General features: G+C 41.7%; 3 non-coding genes across 3 annotated transcripts; all 3 read left to right on the top strand.

The window, feature by feature from the left end:
- The first annotated feature begins 1,706 nt into the window (after window positions 1-1,706).
- LOC142436811 (U1 spliceosomal RNA) lies at window positions 1,707-1,869 on the top strand. Its single transcript, XR_012782128.1, has one exon. It is a non-coding gene; the product is annotated as a U1 spliceosomal RNA (small nuclear RNA).
- A 4,116-nt stretch (window positions 1,870-5,985) lies between these two features.
- LOC142436810 (U1 spliceosomal RNA) lies at window positions 5,986-6,148 on the top strand. Its single transcript, XR_012782127.1, has one exon. It is a non-coding gene; the product is annotated as a U1 spliceosomal RNA (small nuclear RNA).
- Window positions 6,149-10,263: 4,115 nt separating this feature from the next.
- LOC142436809 (U1 spliceosomal RNA) lies at window positions 10,264-10,426 on the top strand. Its single transcript, XR_012782126.1, has one exon. It is a non-coding gene; the product is annotated as a U1 spliceosomal RNA (small nuclear RNA).
- Window positions 10,427-14,499: the final 4,073 nt, after the last annotated feature.

Below are 14,499 nucleotides of genomic sequence, written 5' to 3'. Positions count from 1 at the left end.
TGGGAAACATCTGGTAAACCAGGACAATGGTGTTTCCCCAGCTTTCTGTGATGAGGGACCAGGACATTGGTTACCTTTGTAAAAGTCTCCTGACACGTCCTCGTGATGTCTGTTTCTGGGATCATAGAGGCTTCCTCTTCCTTGGTTGGTCTTGTTGGTAGGTACTATCCAGTTGGTCTGCTTCAAAGCAACCGCAATGTACAGGACAAGGAAAGGCTTGCCAATCCTGGGCCACCCTCATATCTTTTTGATGTTTGAACCCATCTTTGAAGCCCCCGTGGCCATGCATCGTGCAAAAGACCTGGCTCTTTGTCACTGGCCCTCCCCTTTAGTCTGACCAGAAGTGTTCGTCATCTGGCCCTCTCTCTGGCAAGGTTCTGCCTTGGTTTACTAGTCCTTCACTACCTGACAGTGTTTCCATGATTAGCATAAGGTTTTCAGTGGTGTATTTCGTCATCCTCAGTGTGTCCTTCGTCTAGACACCCTGCTGCGCGCTTTGCCCTTTTCATGACATTGCTGGCATTGGAAATAGCAGTGACCTGCACTCTGACTTTCCCTTCTGTACCTAGCTACAAATGGACAGATTTTTAACAGGTCACAGTTTATCACCGACCCATGTACCACCCTTGAAGCAGCATTGGGGTAGATAATAAATCACGAGTAGTCCTGCACAAGGAGATGGAGCCCTCATGTCTGAGTGGTTACAAACACCAGCCGCCCCAGGCGCACAAAAGGCGCTTTCAATTCCAGTAAAGAGTTAACAACCTCAGAAACCCAGATGGGCAGTTCTTTCCACCTGCAGCCACCCACACTGCATGTCTTTGTTGAGATGGAGGAGGACATTGTGGATTGGTGTGGGACATATGGGCTAATGTTGGACTTGTACACTTGGGCTGCACTGGTTTGGGATTTTTTCTCCATGTGCATTTACCCTTTATCTAAAGCTCCCTTTTATACATTTCAGTTTCTGTGGATTTATTTCTCTAATGTACTCAGACTAACACAAGTAATATAAGAAGAGGCAGGACACAAGTAAGCACCCGTTTCCTTTTGGGAAAGACACTAAACAGTGAAAAGCTATTTTCCAACAAGCCATCTCTGGGTGGCACAAACAGTTAAGTGCTCAATTCATAACTTAAACGATCATCTGAACCCATATCGTGGTACCTCAGAAGGCAGACCTGGTGGTTTGCTTTTGAACCCTCACAGAGCCTTGCAGCCCCTATCTAACAAGGTTCAGTTTGGCTCTGCACACCAGGTTTCAATGACTTCGAATCTACCCCACAGTAACTGTTTGGATGCAAGTATACTCAGTCCTGAGTTATGACCGGCCCCATCCTGACGATTCTGTCATGAGGCAGTTCTGACCGAAGTCAAATACCTCATGATACTAGCTTTTCTATTCTTATTTTTTTCCACAGGTAGTTAAAAGACTTTATTCGGAAGGCTTTGAAGTCAAAAGTAACACTCTTGATAGAATTTTCTTTCATCCTTTAAGTCGGCTCTGCAAATATATAATCAGTGAATTAGCTGTAAAATCAAAGATACGTTAATTTATTTAAGATAAAATATATTTTAGTTCTTAAAATTTATTCTATAAAGTACATATTTCCCTATAAATTCCCTACTTATACAAAAGAGGTAAAAAATAAATTCAAAATATAAAATCCCCAACAAAACAGTAACTGAACATCTTTTTAAAAATTGTAAAAACCTGGCAGGGGAGACACCATGATCAAGAAGGTGGTTTTCCCAGGGCGAGGCTTATCCATTGCACTCCGGATGTGCTGAACCCTGCGATTTCCCCAAATGTGGGAAACTCGACTGCATATTTGTGGTAGTGGGGGACTACGTTCGAGCTCTCCCCTGATTAAAAAAAATTGTAAAAAACTAACAAGAGAAACTAATGTGTGTGTTTGTTAATATTCATAAAAGTGAAAAACCTCTGGATGGGGGAATCCCACCCCCTAGCTTTACATATCTCACCTTCATCAGACTGTGGGGCTTGAATACTTTGGATATAAACTTACAGCTACAATGGCATTAGATGTGTGTGGTATAGCATGGGTGCATGCTACTTATGATAAACTTTCTAAAAACAGAAAGTGAAGCAGATGGTCATAATGCAGCTCATCCTAAGTATAATACAGCACAACTCAGAGATTGTGTTTACTGGGTCTTTGAACTGATATGAGCCAATTGAGATGTGGGATGATGAACTGAATGTGAAATTGACCTGTTTTTTAAAAGCTTGAATGATCTGGAAGGCTAAATGGAATGGGAAAAAGTATGGTTTCAATCCTTGGAATAGTGATTTGGGGACCTTTCAGGAACCTGATTCATGATGCCAATTTACTTCCAACACTGTGGATAGTGACACACATTCAATGAAGCAAGTGCTTGACTGCCAACTTTAAGCCGCTCTATGACTGCCTACTCAGCCTATCCAGACATTTCCTTGTAAACTGGCATTATATTTTTTTAGCCAAATAAGTTTCTAATGGCTAATTTATTCAGTTTCCATAAAACACATTATTTAATAACACTTTTTTAATCTCCACAAATGAAAATGTGGTTCTAAAGTATAATCACCAAGGTTATTGGGTAAAAGGGACTGCAGGACACAAGGTACTAGGAACTTCAGAAACCTAGGGATTTGGGCGGAAACACTGATTGAGGCACACTAAGACACCGCTTGACATGGAATAGCCCTCATGTGGTCCTACGACGTGTGATATCTAGGCAGTGAGCCCTCCTACTCAGTCACAATCTCCTACTCCTCAGAACTGTTTTGGAGTCAGGGGAGACTGCATATAAAGTCCCCAGAAAGGATCAGTGTCTAGGCTGGAGTCTGAACGCATCAATATATTAAAGATACTTGCTTCTGTTTGCATCACTTTTATCCCCATCATTCTTCTCCTGCAGCCAAAACTCAGTCCCAGGGGGATGGCAACTACAGTAACCAGACTGTTCTGTCTGACTTCTACGTTAGGACACATAGACCATCTGAATAAACCCTTTGATTCTGTGTCCCTCTCCTTCCCATAGACAAAACTGCAGCCAGCACCAGACCTTAAACCTGCAGACTAAAGGTTTGTCAAAAGTCTAGAAAGAGCAGTCAATACCCTGAAAACCTAGCCTGCAGAAGAGAAGACACAGAATCAAAAGCTACAACTGAAAAAAAAAAAAAAAAGCTCCAGGTGGGTGTCATTCAGACAACCGATTCCAATGAAAACACTTGAGCTACTCACAGTGAAAATTGTTTTACTTCCATACTATTGTAACTCAAACAGTTTCCCATATCTCACCTCCAAATATAACTCCAGCAGATTCAAGTTTATTAAGGAAGAGGTAATTATTCTGGTGTTTCCCCTGCACCGATTATGGAGCCTCAAACAGTTTTACTATTCTCAGATCATGCCTTAGATTTTCAACTATTTGAATGTGAAGGAAATCTTAACATGCCGCGTTTCAAAGGGTGACTTCAGTGTTGCCTCACCCAGATTTACGTTTTTCATTTCTAGAGTGCCTCAACATGAGTTTTTTTTGGGGGGTGTGGGGGAGGGTTAAGGAGCATTATCATTTTCCAACATCAGTTGTTGATGGGAAATTTTACATCCTGCAGGTTCCCGTATACAATAATTACATTAAACAATGGAGGTTTCTGTATCTTCCTGTTTTTCACATCAGGTTATGCTCACTCATATTGTTAGCTTATCACGCCAAATTTCCAAGAGGCACAGGTGTTGTTAATTGAAGGGCGGAATGATTCATTCATTGGTCACTTTAGCATTGCAAGTTCTTGAGCATCTTGATTTTGAAATTCAGTAAAGTGAGATGATGCCTTAGCCAGTTAAATGCTACTCCTTCCAAACCTCACGTACACTCAGACATATCTGAGCAGAAGCCACATTATCTACGTGAAACAGCTTTGGGTGCTCCCCAGCTATATGCAGATGCCCACCAAATATGAGATTATTTTGCTTTCTCTGACTTGGCTCTTACTAGCAGTCAGCCTCATTCCATCTCTTTTGTAGATGGTTGTGGATTCTGGGGGGCCTATGGCATAATGGTGGGCTTATGAGATTAAAAATATCTTTGAGGGAAGTTTCTTATGTGCATTTAATATTTAATTACAACTCTCTTTTATACACGTGTGTCTGTGGATTTCCACATCTAAAGTGCACAGATTAACACATTCCCATAGCAGAGTGAACCTCCCTTCCGTCATGTCTATAGGTATTTCTCCTTCCTATGGGCAGCTGGACAGTAATTCAACTGGGAAACATCTGGTAAACCAGGACAATGGTGTTTCCCCAGCTTTCTGTGATGAGGGACCAGGACATTGGTTACCTTTGTAAAAGTCTCCTGACACGTCCTCGTGATGTCTGTTTCTGGGATCATAGAGGCTTCCTCTTCCTTGGTTGGTCTTGTTGGTAGGTACTATCCAGTTGGTCTGCTTCAAAGCAACCGCAATGTACAGGACAAGGAAAGGCTTGCCAATCCTGGGCCACCCTCATATCTTTTTGATGTTTGAACCCATCTTTGAAGCCCCCGTGGCCATGCATCGTGCAAAAGACCTGGCTCTTTGTCACTGGCCCTCCCCTTTAGTCTGACCAGAAGTGTTCGTCATCTGGCCCTCTCTCTGGCAAGGTTCTGCCTTGGTTTACTAGTCATTCACTACCTGACAGTGTTTCCATGATTAGCATAAGGTTTTCAGTGGTGTATTTCGTCATCCTCAGTGTGTCCTTCGTCTAGACACCCTGCTGCACGCTTTGCCCTTTACATGACATTGCTGGCATTGGAAATAGCAGTGACCTGCACTCTGACTTTCCCTTCTGTACCTAGCTACAAATGGACAGATTTTTAACAGGTCACAGTTTATCACCGACCCATGTACCACCCTTGAAGCAGCATTGGGGTAGATAATAAATCACGAGTAGTCCTGCACAAGGAGATGGAGCCCTCATGTCTGAGTGGTTACAAACACCAGCCGCCCCAGGCGCACAAAAGGCGCTTTCAATTCCAGTAAAGAGTTAACAACCTCAGAAACCCAGATGGGCAGTTCTTTCCACCTGCAGCCACCCACACTGCATGTCTTTGTTGAGATGGAGGAGGACATTGTGGATTGGTGTGGGACATATGGGCTAATGTTGGACTTGTACACTTGGGCTGCACTGGTTTGGGATTTTTTCTCCATGTGCATTTACCCTTTATCTAAAGCTCCCTTTTATACATTTCAGTTTCTGTGGATTTATTTCTCTAATGTACTCAGACTAACACAAGTAATATAAGAAGAGGCAGGACACAAGTAAGCACCCGTTTCCTTTTGGGAAAGACACTAAACAGTGAAAAGCTATTTTCCAACAAGCCATCTCTGGGTGGCACAAACAGTTAAGTGCTCAATTCATAACTTAAACGATCATCTGAACCCATATCGTGGTACCTCAGAAGGCAGACCTGGTGGTTTGCTTTTGAACCCTCACAGAGCCTTGCAGCCCCTATCTAACAAGGTTCAGTTTGGCTCTGCACACCAGGTTTCAATGACTTCGAATCTACCCCACAGTAACTGTTTGGATGCAAGTATACTCAGTCCTGAGTTATGACCGGCCCCATCCTGACGATTCTGTCATGAGGCAGTTCTGACCGAAGTCAAATACCTCATGATACTAGCTTTTCTATTCTTATTTTTTTCCACAGGTAGTTAAAAGACTTTATTCGGAAGGCTTTGAAGTCAAAAGTAACACTCTTGATAGAATTTTCTTTCATCCTTTAAGTCGGCTCTGCAAATATATAATCAGTGAATTAGCTGTAAGATCAAAGATACGTTAATTTATTTAAGATAAAATATATTTTAGTTCTTAAAATTTATTCTATAAAGTACATATTTCCCTATAAATTCCCTACTTATACAAAAGAGGTAAAAAATAAATTCAAAATATAAAATCCCCAACAAAACAGTAACTGAACATCTTTTTAAAAATTGTAAAAACCTGGCAGGGGAGACACCATGATCAAGAAGGTGGTTTTCCCAGGGCGAGGCTTATCCATTGCACTCCGGATGTGCTGAACCCTGCGATTTCCCCAAATGTGGGAAACTCGACTGCATATTTGTGGTAGTGGGGGACTACGTTCGAGCTCTCCCCTGATTAAAAAAAATTGTAAAAAACTAACAAGAGAAACTAATGTGTGTGTTTGTTAATATTCATAAAAGTGAAAAACCTCTGGATGGGGGAATCCCACCCCCTAGCTTTACATATCTCACCTTCATCAGACTGTGGGGCTTGAATACTTTGGATATAAACTTACAGCTACAATGGCATTAGATGTGTGTGGTATAGCATGGGTGCATGCTACTTATGATAAACTTTCTAAAAACAGAAAGTGAAGCAGATGGTCATAATGCAGCTCATCCTAAGTATAATACAGCACAACTCAGAGATTGTGTTTACTGGGTCTTTGAACTGATATGAGCCAATTGAGATGTGGGATGATGAACTGAATGTGAAATTGACCTGTTTTTTAAAAGCTTGAATGATCTGGAAGGCTAAATGGAATGGGAAAAAGTATGGTTTCAATCCTTGGAATAGTGATTTGGGGACCTTTCAGGAACCTGATTCATGATGCCAATTTACTTCCAACACTGTGGATAGTGACACACATTCAATGAAGCAAGTGCTTGACTGCCAACTTTAAGCCGCTCTATGACTGCCTACTCAGCCTATCCAGACATTTCCTTGTAAACTGGCATTATATTTTTTTAGCCAAATAAGTTTCTAATGGCTAATTTATTCAGTTTCCATAAAACACATTATTTAATAACACTTTTTTAATCTCCACAAATGAAAATGTGGTTCTAAAGTATAATCACCAAGGTTATTGGGTAAAAGGGACTGCAGGACACAAGGTACTAGGAACTTCAGAAACCTAGGGATTTGGGCGGAAACACTGATTGAGGCACACTAAGACACCGCTTGACATGGAATAGCCCTCATGTGGTCCTACGACGTGTGATATCTAGGCAGTGAGCCCTCCTACTCAGTCACAATCTCCTACTCCTCAGAACTGTTTTGGAGTCAGGGGAGACTGCATATAAAGTCCCCAGAAAGGATCAGTGTCTAGGCTGGAGTCTGAACGCATCAATATATTAAAGATACTTGCTTCTGTTTGCATCACTTTTATCCCCATCATTCTTCTCCTGCAGCCAAAACTCAGTCCCAGGGGGATGGCAACTACAGTAACCAGACTGTTCTGTCTGACTTCTACGTTAGGACACATAGACCATCTGAATAAACCCTTTGATTCTGTGTCCCTCTCCTTCCCATAGACAAAACTGCAGCCAGCACCAGACCTTAAACCTGCAGACTAAAGGTTTGTCAAAAGTCTAGAAAGAGCAGTCAATACCCTGAAAACCTAGCCTGCAGAAGAGAAGACACAGAATCAAAAGCTACAACTGAAAAAAAAAAAAAAAGCTCCAGGTGGGTGTCATTCAGACAACCGATTCCAATGAAAACACTTGAGCTACTCACAGTGAAAATTGTTTTACTTCCATACTATTGTAACTCAAACAGTTTCCCATATCTCACCTCCAAATATAACTCCAGCAGATTCAAGTTTATTAAGGAAGAGGTAATTATTCTGGTGTTTCCCCTGCACCGATTATGGAGCCTCAAACAGTTTTACTATTCTCAGATCATGCCTTAGATTTTCAACTATTTGAATGTGAAGGAAATCTTAACATGTCGCGTTTCAAAGGGTGACTTCAGTGTTGCCTCACCCAGATTTACGTTTTTCATTTCTAGAGTGCCTCAACATGAGTTTTTTTTGGGGGGTGTGGGGGAGGGTTAAGGAGCATTATCATTTTCCAACATCAGTTGTTGATGGGAAATTTTACATCCTGCAGGTTCCCGTATACAATAATTACATTAAACAATGGAGTTTTCTGTATCTTCCTGTTTTTCACATCAGGTTATGCTCACTCATATTGTTAGCTTATCACGCCAAATTTCCAAGAGGCACAGGTGTTGTTAATTGAAGGGCGGAATGATTCATTCATTGGTCACTTTAGCATTGCAAGTTCTTGAGCATCTTGATTTTGAAATTCAGTAAAGTGAGATGATGCCTTAGCCAGTTAAATGCTACTCCTTCCAAACCTCACGTACACTCAGACATATCTGAGCAGAAGCCACATTATCTACGTGAAACAGCTTTGGGTGCTCCCCAGCTATATGCAGATGCCCACCAAATATGAGATTATTTTGCTTTCTCTGACTTGGCTCTTACTAGCAGTCAGCCTCATTCCATCTCTTTTGTAGATGGTTGTGGATTCTGGGGGGCCTATGGCATAATGGTGGGCTTATGAGATTAAAAATATCTTTGAGGGAAGTTTCTTATGTGCATTTAATATTTAATTACAACTCTCTTTTATACACGTGTGTCTGTGGATTTCCACATCTAAAGTGCACAGATTAACACATTCCCATAGCAGAGTGAACCTCCCTTCCGTCATGTCTATAGGTATTTCTCCTTCCTATGGGCAGCTGGACAGTAATTCAACTGGGAAACATCTGGTAAACCAGGACAATGGTGTTTCCCCAGCTTTCTGTGATGAGGGACCAGGACATTGGTTACCTTTGTAAAAGTCTCCTGACACGTCCTCGTGATGTCTGTTTCTGGGATCATAGAGGCTTCCTCTTCCTTGGTTGGTCTTGTTGGTAGGTACTATCCAGTTGGTCTGCTTCAAAGCAACCGCAATGTACAGGACAAGGAAAGGCTTGCCAATCCTGGGCCACCCTCATATCTTTTTGATGTTTGAACCCATCTTTGAAGCCCCCGTGGCCATGCATCGTGCAAAAGACCTGGCTCTTTGTCACTGGCCCTCCCCTTTAGTCTGACCAGAAGTGTTCGTCATCTGGCCCTCTCTCTGGCAAGGTTCTGCCTTGGTTTACTAGTCATTCACTACCTGACAGTGTTTCCATGATTAGCATAAGGTTTTCAGTGGTGTATTTCGTCATCCTCAGTGTGTCCTTCGTCTAGACACCCTGCTGCACGCTTTGCCCTTTACATGACATTGCTGGCATTGGAAATAGCAGTGACCTGCACTCTGACTTTCCCTTCTGTACCTAGCTACAAATGGACAGATTTTTAACAGGTCACAGTTTATCACCGACCCATGTACCACCCTTGAAGCAGCATTGGGGTAGATAATAAATCACGAGTAGTCCTGCACAAGGAGATGGAGCCCTCATGTCTGAGTGGTTACAAACACCAGCCGCCCCAGGCGCACAAAAGGCGCTTTCAATTCCAGTAAAGAGTTAACAACCTCAGAAACCCAGATGGGCAGTTCTTTCCACCTGCAGCCACCCACACTGCATGTCTTTGTTGAGATGGAGGAGGACATTGTGGATTGGTGTGGGACATATGGGCTAATGTTGGACTTGTACACTTGGGCTGCACTGGTTTGGGATTTTTTCTCCATGTGCATTTACCCTTTATCTAAAGCTCCCTTTTATACATTTCAGTTTCTGTGGATTTATTTCTCTAATGTACTCAGACTAACACAAGTAATATAAGAAGAGGCAGGACACAAGTAAGCACCCGTTTCCTTTTGGGAAAGACACTAAACAGTGAAAAGCTATTTTCCAACAAGCCATCTCTGGGTGGCACAAACAGTTAAGTGCTCAATTCATAACTTAAACGATCATCTGAACCCATATCGTGGTACCTCAGAAGGCAGACCTGGTGGTTTGCTTTTGAACCCTCACAGAGCCTTGCAGCCCCTATCTAACAAGGTTCAGTTTGGCTCTGCACACCAGGTTTCAATGACTTCGAATCTACCCCACAGTAACTGTTTGGATGCAAGTATACTCAGTCCTGAGTTATGACCGGCCCCATCCTGACGATTCTGTCATGAGGCAGTTCTGACCGAAGTCAAATACCTCATGATACTAGCTTTTCTATTCTTATTTTTTTCCACAGGTAGTTAAAAGACTTTATTCGGAAGGCTTTGAAGTCAAAAGTAACACTCTTGATAGAATTTTCTTTCATCCTTTAAGTCGGCTCTGCAAATATATAATCAGTGAATTAGCTGTAAGATCAAAGATACGTTAATTTATTTAAGATAAAATATATTTTAGTTCTTAAAATTTATTCTATAAAGTACATATTTCCCTATAAATTCCCTACTTATACAAAAGAGGTAAAAAATAAATTCAAAATATAAAATCCCCAACAAAACAGTAACTGAACATCTTTTTAAAAATTGTAAAAACCTGGCAGGGGAGACACCATGATCAAGAAGGTGGTTTTCCCAGGGCGAGGCTTATCCATTGCACTCCGGATGTGCTGAACCCTGCGATTTCCCCAAATGTGGGAAACTCGACTGCATATTTGTGGTAGTGGGGGACTACGTTCGAGCTCTCCCCTGATTAAAAAAAATTGTAAAAAACTAACAAGAGAAACTAATGTGTGTGTTTGTTAATATTTATAAAAGTGAAAAATCTCTGGATGGGGGAATCCCACCCCCTAGCTTTACATATCTCACCTTCATCAGACTGTGGGGCTTGAATACTTTGGATATAAACTTACAGCTACAATGGCATTAGATGTGTGTGGTATAGCATGGGTGCATGCTACTTATGATAAACTTTCTAAAAACAGAAAGTGAAGCAGATGGTCATAATGCAGCTCATCATAAGTATAATACAGCACAACTCAGAGATTGTGTTTACTGGGTCTTTGAACTGATATGAGCCAATTGAGATGTGGGATGATGAACTGAATGTGAAATTGACCTGTTTTTTAAAAGCTTGAATGATCTGGAAGGCTAAATGGAATGGGAAAAAGTATGGTTTCAATCCTTGGAATAGTGATTTGGGGACCTTTCAGGAACCTGATTCATGATGCCAATTTACTTCCAACACTGTGGATAGTGACACACATTCAATGAAGCAAGTGCTTGACTGCCAACTTTGAGCCGGCTCTATGACTGCCTACTCAGCCTATCCAGACATTTCCTTGTAAACTGGCATTATATTTTTTTAGCCAAATAAGTTTCTAATGGCTAATTTATTCAGTTTCCATAAAACACATTATTTAATAACACTTTTTTAATCTCCACAAATGAAAATGTGGTTCTAAAGTATAATCACCAAGGTTATTGGGTAAAAGGGACTGCAGGACACAAGGTACTAGGAACTTCAGAAACCTAGGGATTTGGGCGGAAACACTGATTGAGGCACACTAAGACACCGCTTGACATGGAATAGCCCTCATGTGGTCCTACGACGTGTGATATCTAGGCAGTGAGCCCTCCTACTCAGTCACAATCTCCTACTCCTCAGAACTGTTTTGGAGTCAGGGGAGACTGCATATAAAGTCCCCAGAAAGGATCAGTGTCTAGGCTGGAGTCTGAACGCATCAATATATTAAAGATACTTGCTTCTGTTTGCATCACTTTTATCCCTATCATTCTTCTCCTGCAGCCAAAACTCAGTCCCAGGGGGATGGCAACTACAGTAACCAGACTGTTCTGTCTGACTTCTACGTTAGGACACATAGACCATCTGAATAAACCCTTTGATTCTGTGTCCCTCTCCTTCCCATAGACAAAACTGCAGCCAGCACCAGACCTTAAACCTGCAGACTAAAGGTTTGTCAAAAGTCTAGAAAGAGCAGTCAATACCCTGAAAACCTAGCCTGCAGAAGAGAAGACACAGAATCAAAAGCTACAACTGAAAAAAAAAAAAAAAAGCTCCAGGTGGGTGTCATTCAGACAACCGATTCCAATGAAAACACTTGAGCTACTCACAGTGAAAATTGTTTTACTTCCATACTATTGTAACTCAAACAGTTTCCCATATCTCACCTCCAAATATAACTCCAGCAGATTCAAGTTTATTAAGGAAGAGGCAATTATTCTGGTGTTTCCCCTGCACCGATTATGGAGCCTCAAACTGTTTTACTATTCTCAGGTCATGCCTTAGATTTTCAACTATTTGAATGCGAAGGAAATCTTAACATGCCGCGTTTCAAAGGGTGACTTCAGTGTTGCCTCACCCAGATTTACGTTTTTCATTTCTAGAGTGCCTCAACATGAGTTTTTTTTTGGGGGTGTGGGGGAGGGTTAAGGAGCATTATCATTTTCCAACATCAGTTGTTGATGGGAAATTTTACATCCTGCAGGTTCCCGTATACAATAATTACATTAAACAATGGAGTTTTCTGTATCTTCCTGTTTTTCACATCAGGTTATGCTCACTCATATTGTTAGCTTATCACGCCAAATTTCCAAGAGGCACAGGTGTTGTTAATTGAAGGGCGGAATGATTCATTCATTGGTCACTTTAGCATTGCAAGTTCTTGAGCATCTTGATTTTGAAATTCAGTAAAGTGAGATGATGCCTTAGCCAGTTAAATGCTACTCCTTCCAAACCTCACGTACACTCAGACATATCTGAGCAGAAGCCACATTATCTACGTGAAACAGCTTTGGGTGCTCCCCAGCTATATGCAGATGCCCACCAAATATGAGATTATTTTGCTTTCTCTGACTTGGCTCTTACTAGCAGTCAGCCTCATTCCATCTCTTTTGTAGATGGTTGTGGATTCTGGGGGGCCTATGGCATAATGGTGGGCTTATGAGATTAAAAATATCTTTGAGGGAAGTTTCTTATGTGCATTTAATATTTAATTACAACTCTCTTTTATACACGTGTGTCTGTGGATTTCCACATCTAAAGTGCACAGATTAACACATTCCCATAGCAGAGTGAACCTCCCTTCCGTCATGTCTATAGGTATTTCTCCTTCCTATGGGCAGCTGGACAGTAATTCAACTGGGAAACATCTGGTAAACCAGGACAATGGTGTTTCCCCAGCTTTCTGTGATGAGGGACCAGGACATTGGTTACCTTTGTAAAAGTCTCCTGACACGTCCTCGTGATGTCTGTTTCTGGGATCATAGAGGCTTCCTCTTCCTTGGTTGGTCTTGTTGGTAGGTACTATCCAGTTGGTCTGCTTCAAAGCAACCGCAATGTACAGGACAAGGAAAGGCTTGCCAATCCTGGGCCACCCTCATATCTTTTTGATGTTTGAACCCATCTTTGAAGCCCCCGTGGCCATGCATCGTGCAAAAGACCTGGCTCTTTGTCACTGGCCCTCCCCTTTAGTCTGACCAGAAGTGTTCGTCATCTGGCCCTCTCTCTGGCAAGGTTCTGCCTTGGTTTACTAGTCCTTCACTACCTGACAGTGTTTCCATGATTAGCATAAGGTTTTCAGTGGTGTATTTCGTCATCCTCAGTGTGTCCTTCGTCTAGACACCCTGCTGCGCGCTTTGCCCTTTACATGACATTGCTGGCATTGGAAATAGCAGTGACCTGCACTCTGACTTTCCCTTCTGTACCTAGCTACAAATGGACAGATTTTTAACAGGTCACAGTTTATCACCGACCCATGTACCACCCTTGAAGCAGCATTGGGGTAGATAATAAATCACGAGTAGTCCTGCACAAGGAGATGGAGCCCTCATGTCTGAGTGGTTACAAACACCAGCCGCCCCAGGCGCACAAAAGGCGCTTTCAATTCCAGTAAAGAGTTAACAACCTCAGAAACCCAGATGGGCAGTTCTTTCCACCTGCAGCCACCCACACTGCATGTCTTTGTTGAGATGGAGGAGGACATTGTGGATTGGTGTGGGACATATGGGCTAATGTTGGACTTGTACACTTGGGCTGCACTGGTTTGGGATTTTTTCTCCATGTGCATTTACCCTTTATCTAAAGCTCCCTTTTATACATTTCAGTTTCTGTGGATTTATTTCTCTAATGTACTCAGACTAACACAAGTAATATAAGAAGAGGCAGGACACAAGTAAGCACCCGTTTCCTTTTGGGAAAGACACTAAACAGTGAAAAGCTATTTTCCAACAAGCCATCTCTGGGTGGCACAAACAGTTAAGTGCTCAATTCATAACTTAAACGATCATCTGAACCCATATCGTGGTACCTCAGAAGGCAGACCTGGTGGTTTGCTTTTGAACCCTCACAGAGCCTTGCAGCCCCTATCTAACAAGGTTCAGTTTGGCTCTGCACACCAGGTTTCAATGACTTCGAATCTACCCCACAGTAACTGTTTGGATGCAAGTATACTCAGTCCTGAGTTATGACCGGCCCCATTCTGACGATTCTATCATGAGGCAGTTCTGACCGAAGTCAAATACCTCATGATACTAGCTTTTCTATTCTTATTTTTTTCCACAGGTAGTTAAAAGACTTTATTCGGAAGGCTTTGAAGTCAAAAGTAACACTCTTGATAGAATTTTCTTTCATCCTTTAAGTCGGCTCTGCAAATATATAATCAGTGAATTAGCTGTAAGATCAAAGATACGTTAATTTATTTAAGATAAAATATATTTTAGTTCTTAAAATTTATTCTATAAAGTACATATTTCCCTATAAATTCCCTACTTATACAAAAGAGGTAAAAAATAAATTCAAAATA

The sequence above is a fragment of the Tenrec ecaudatus genome, unplaced genomic scaffold (assembly GCF_050624435.1).
Source record: "Tenrec ecaudatus isolate mTenEca1 unplaced genomic scaffold, mTenEca1.hap1 Scaffold_67, whole genome shotgun sequence".
In the NCBI taxonomy this organism is placed as follows: Eukaryota; Metazoa; Chordata; class Mammalia; order Afrosoricida; family Tenrecidae; genus Tenrec; species Tenrec ecaudatus.
Note: the sequence above shows the minus strand (reverse complement) of the source record. Positions and strands in the feature narration are given on the sequence as shown.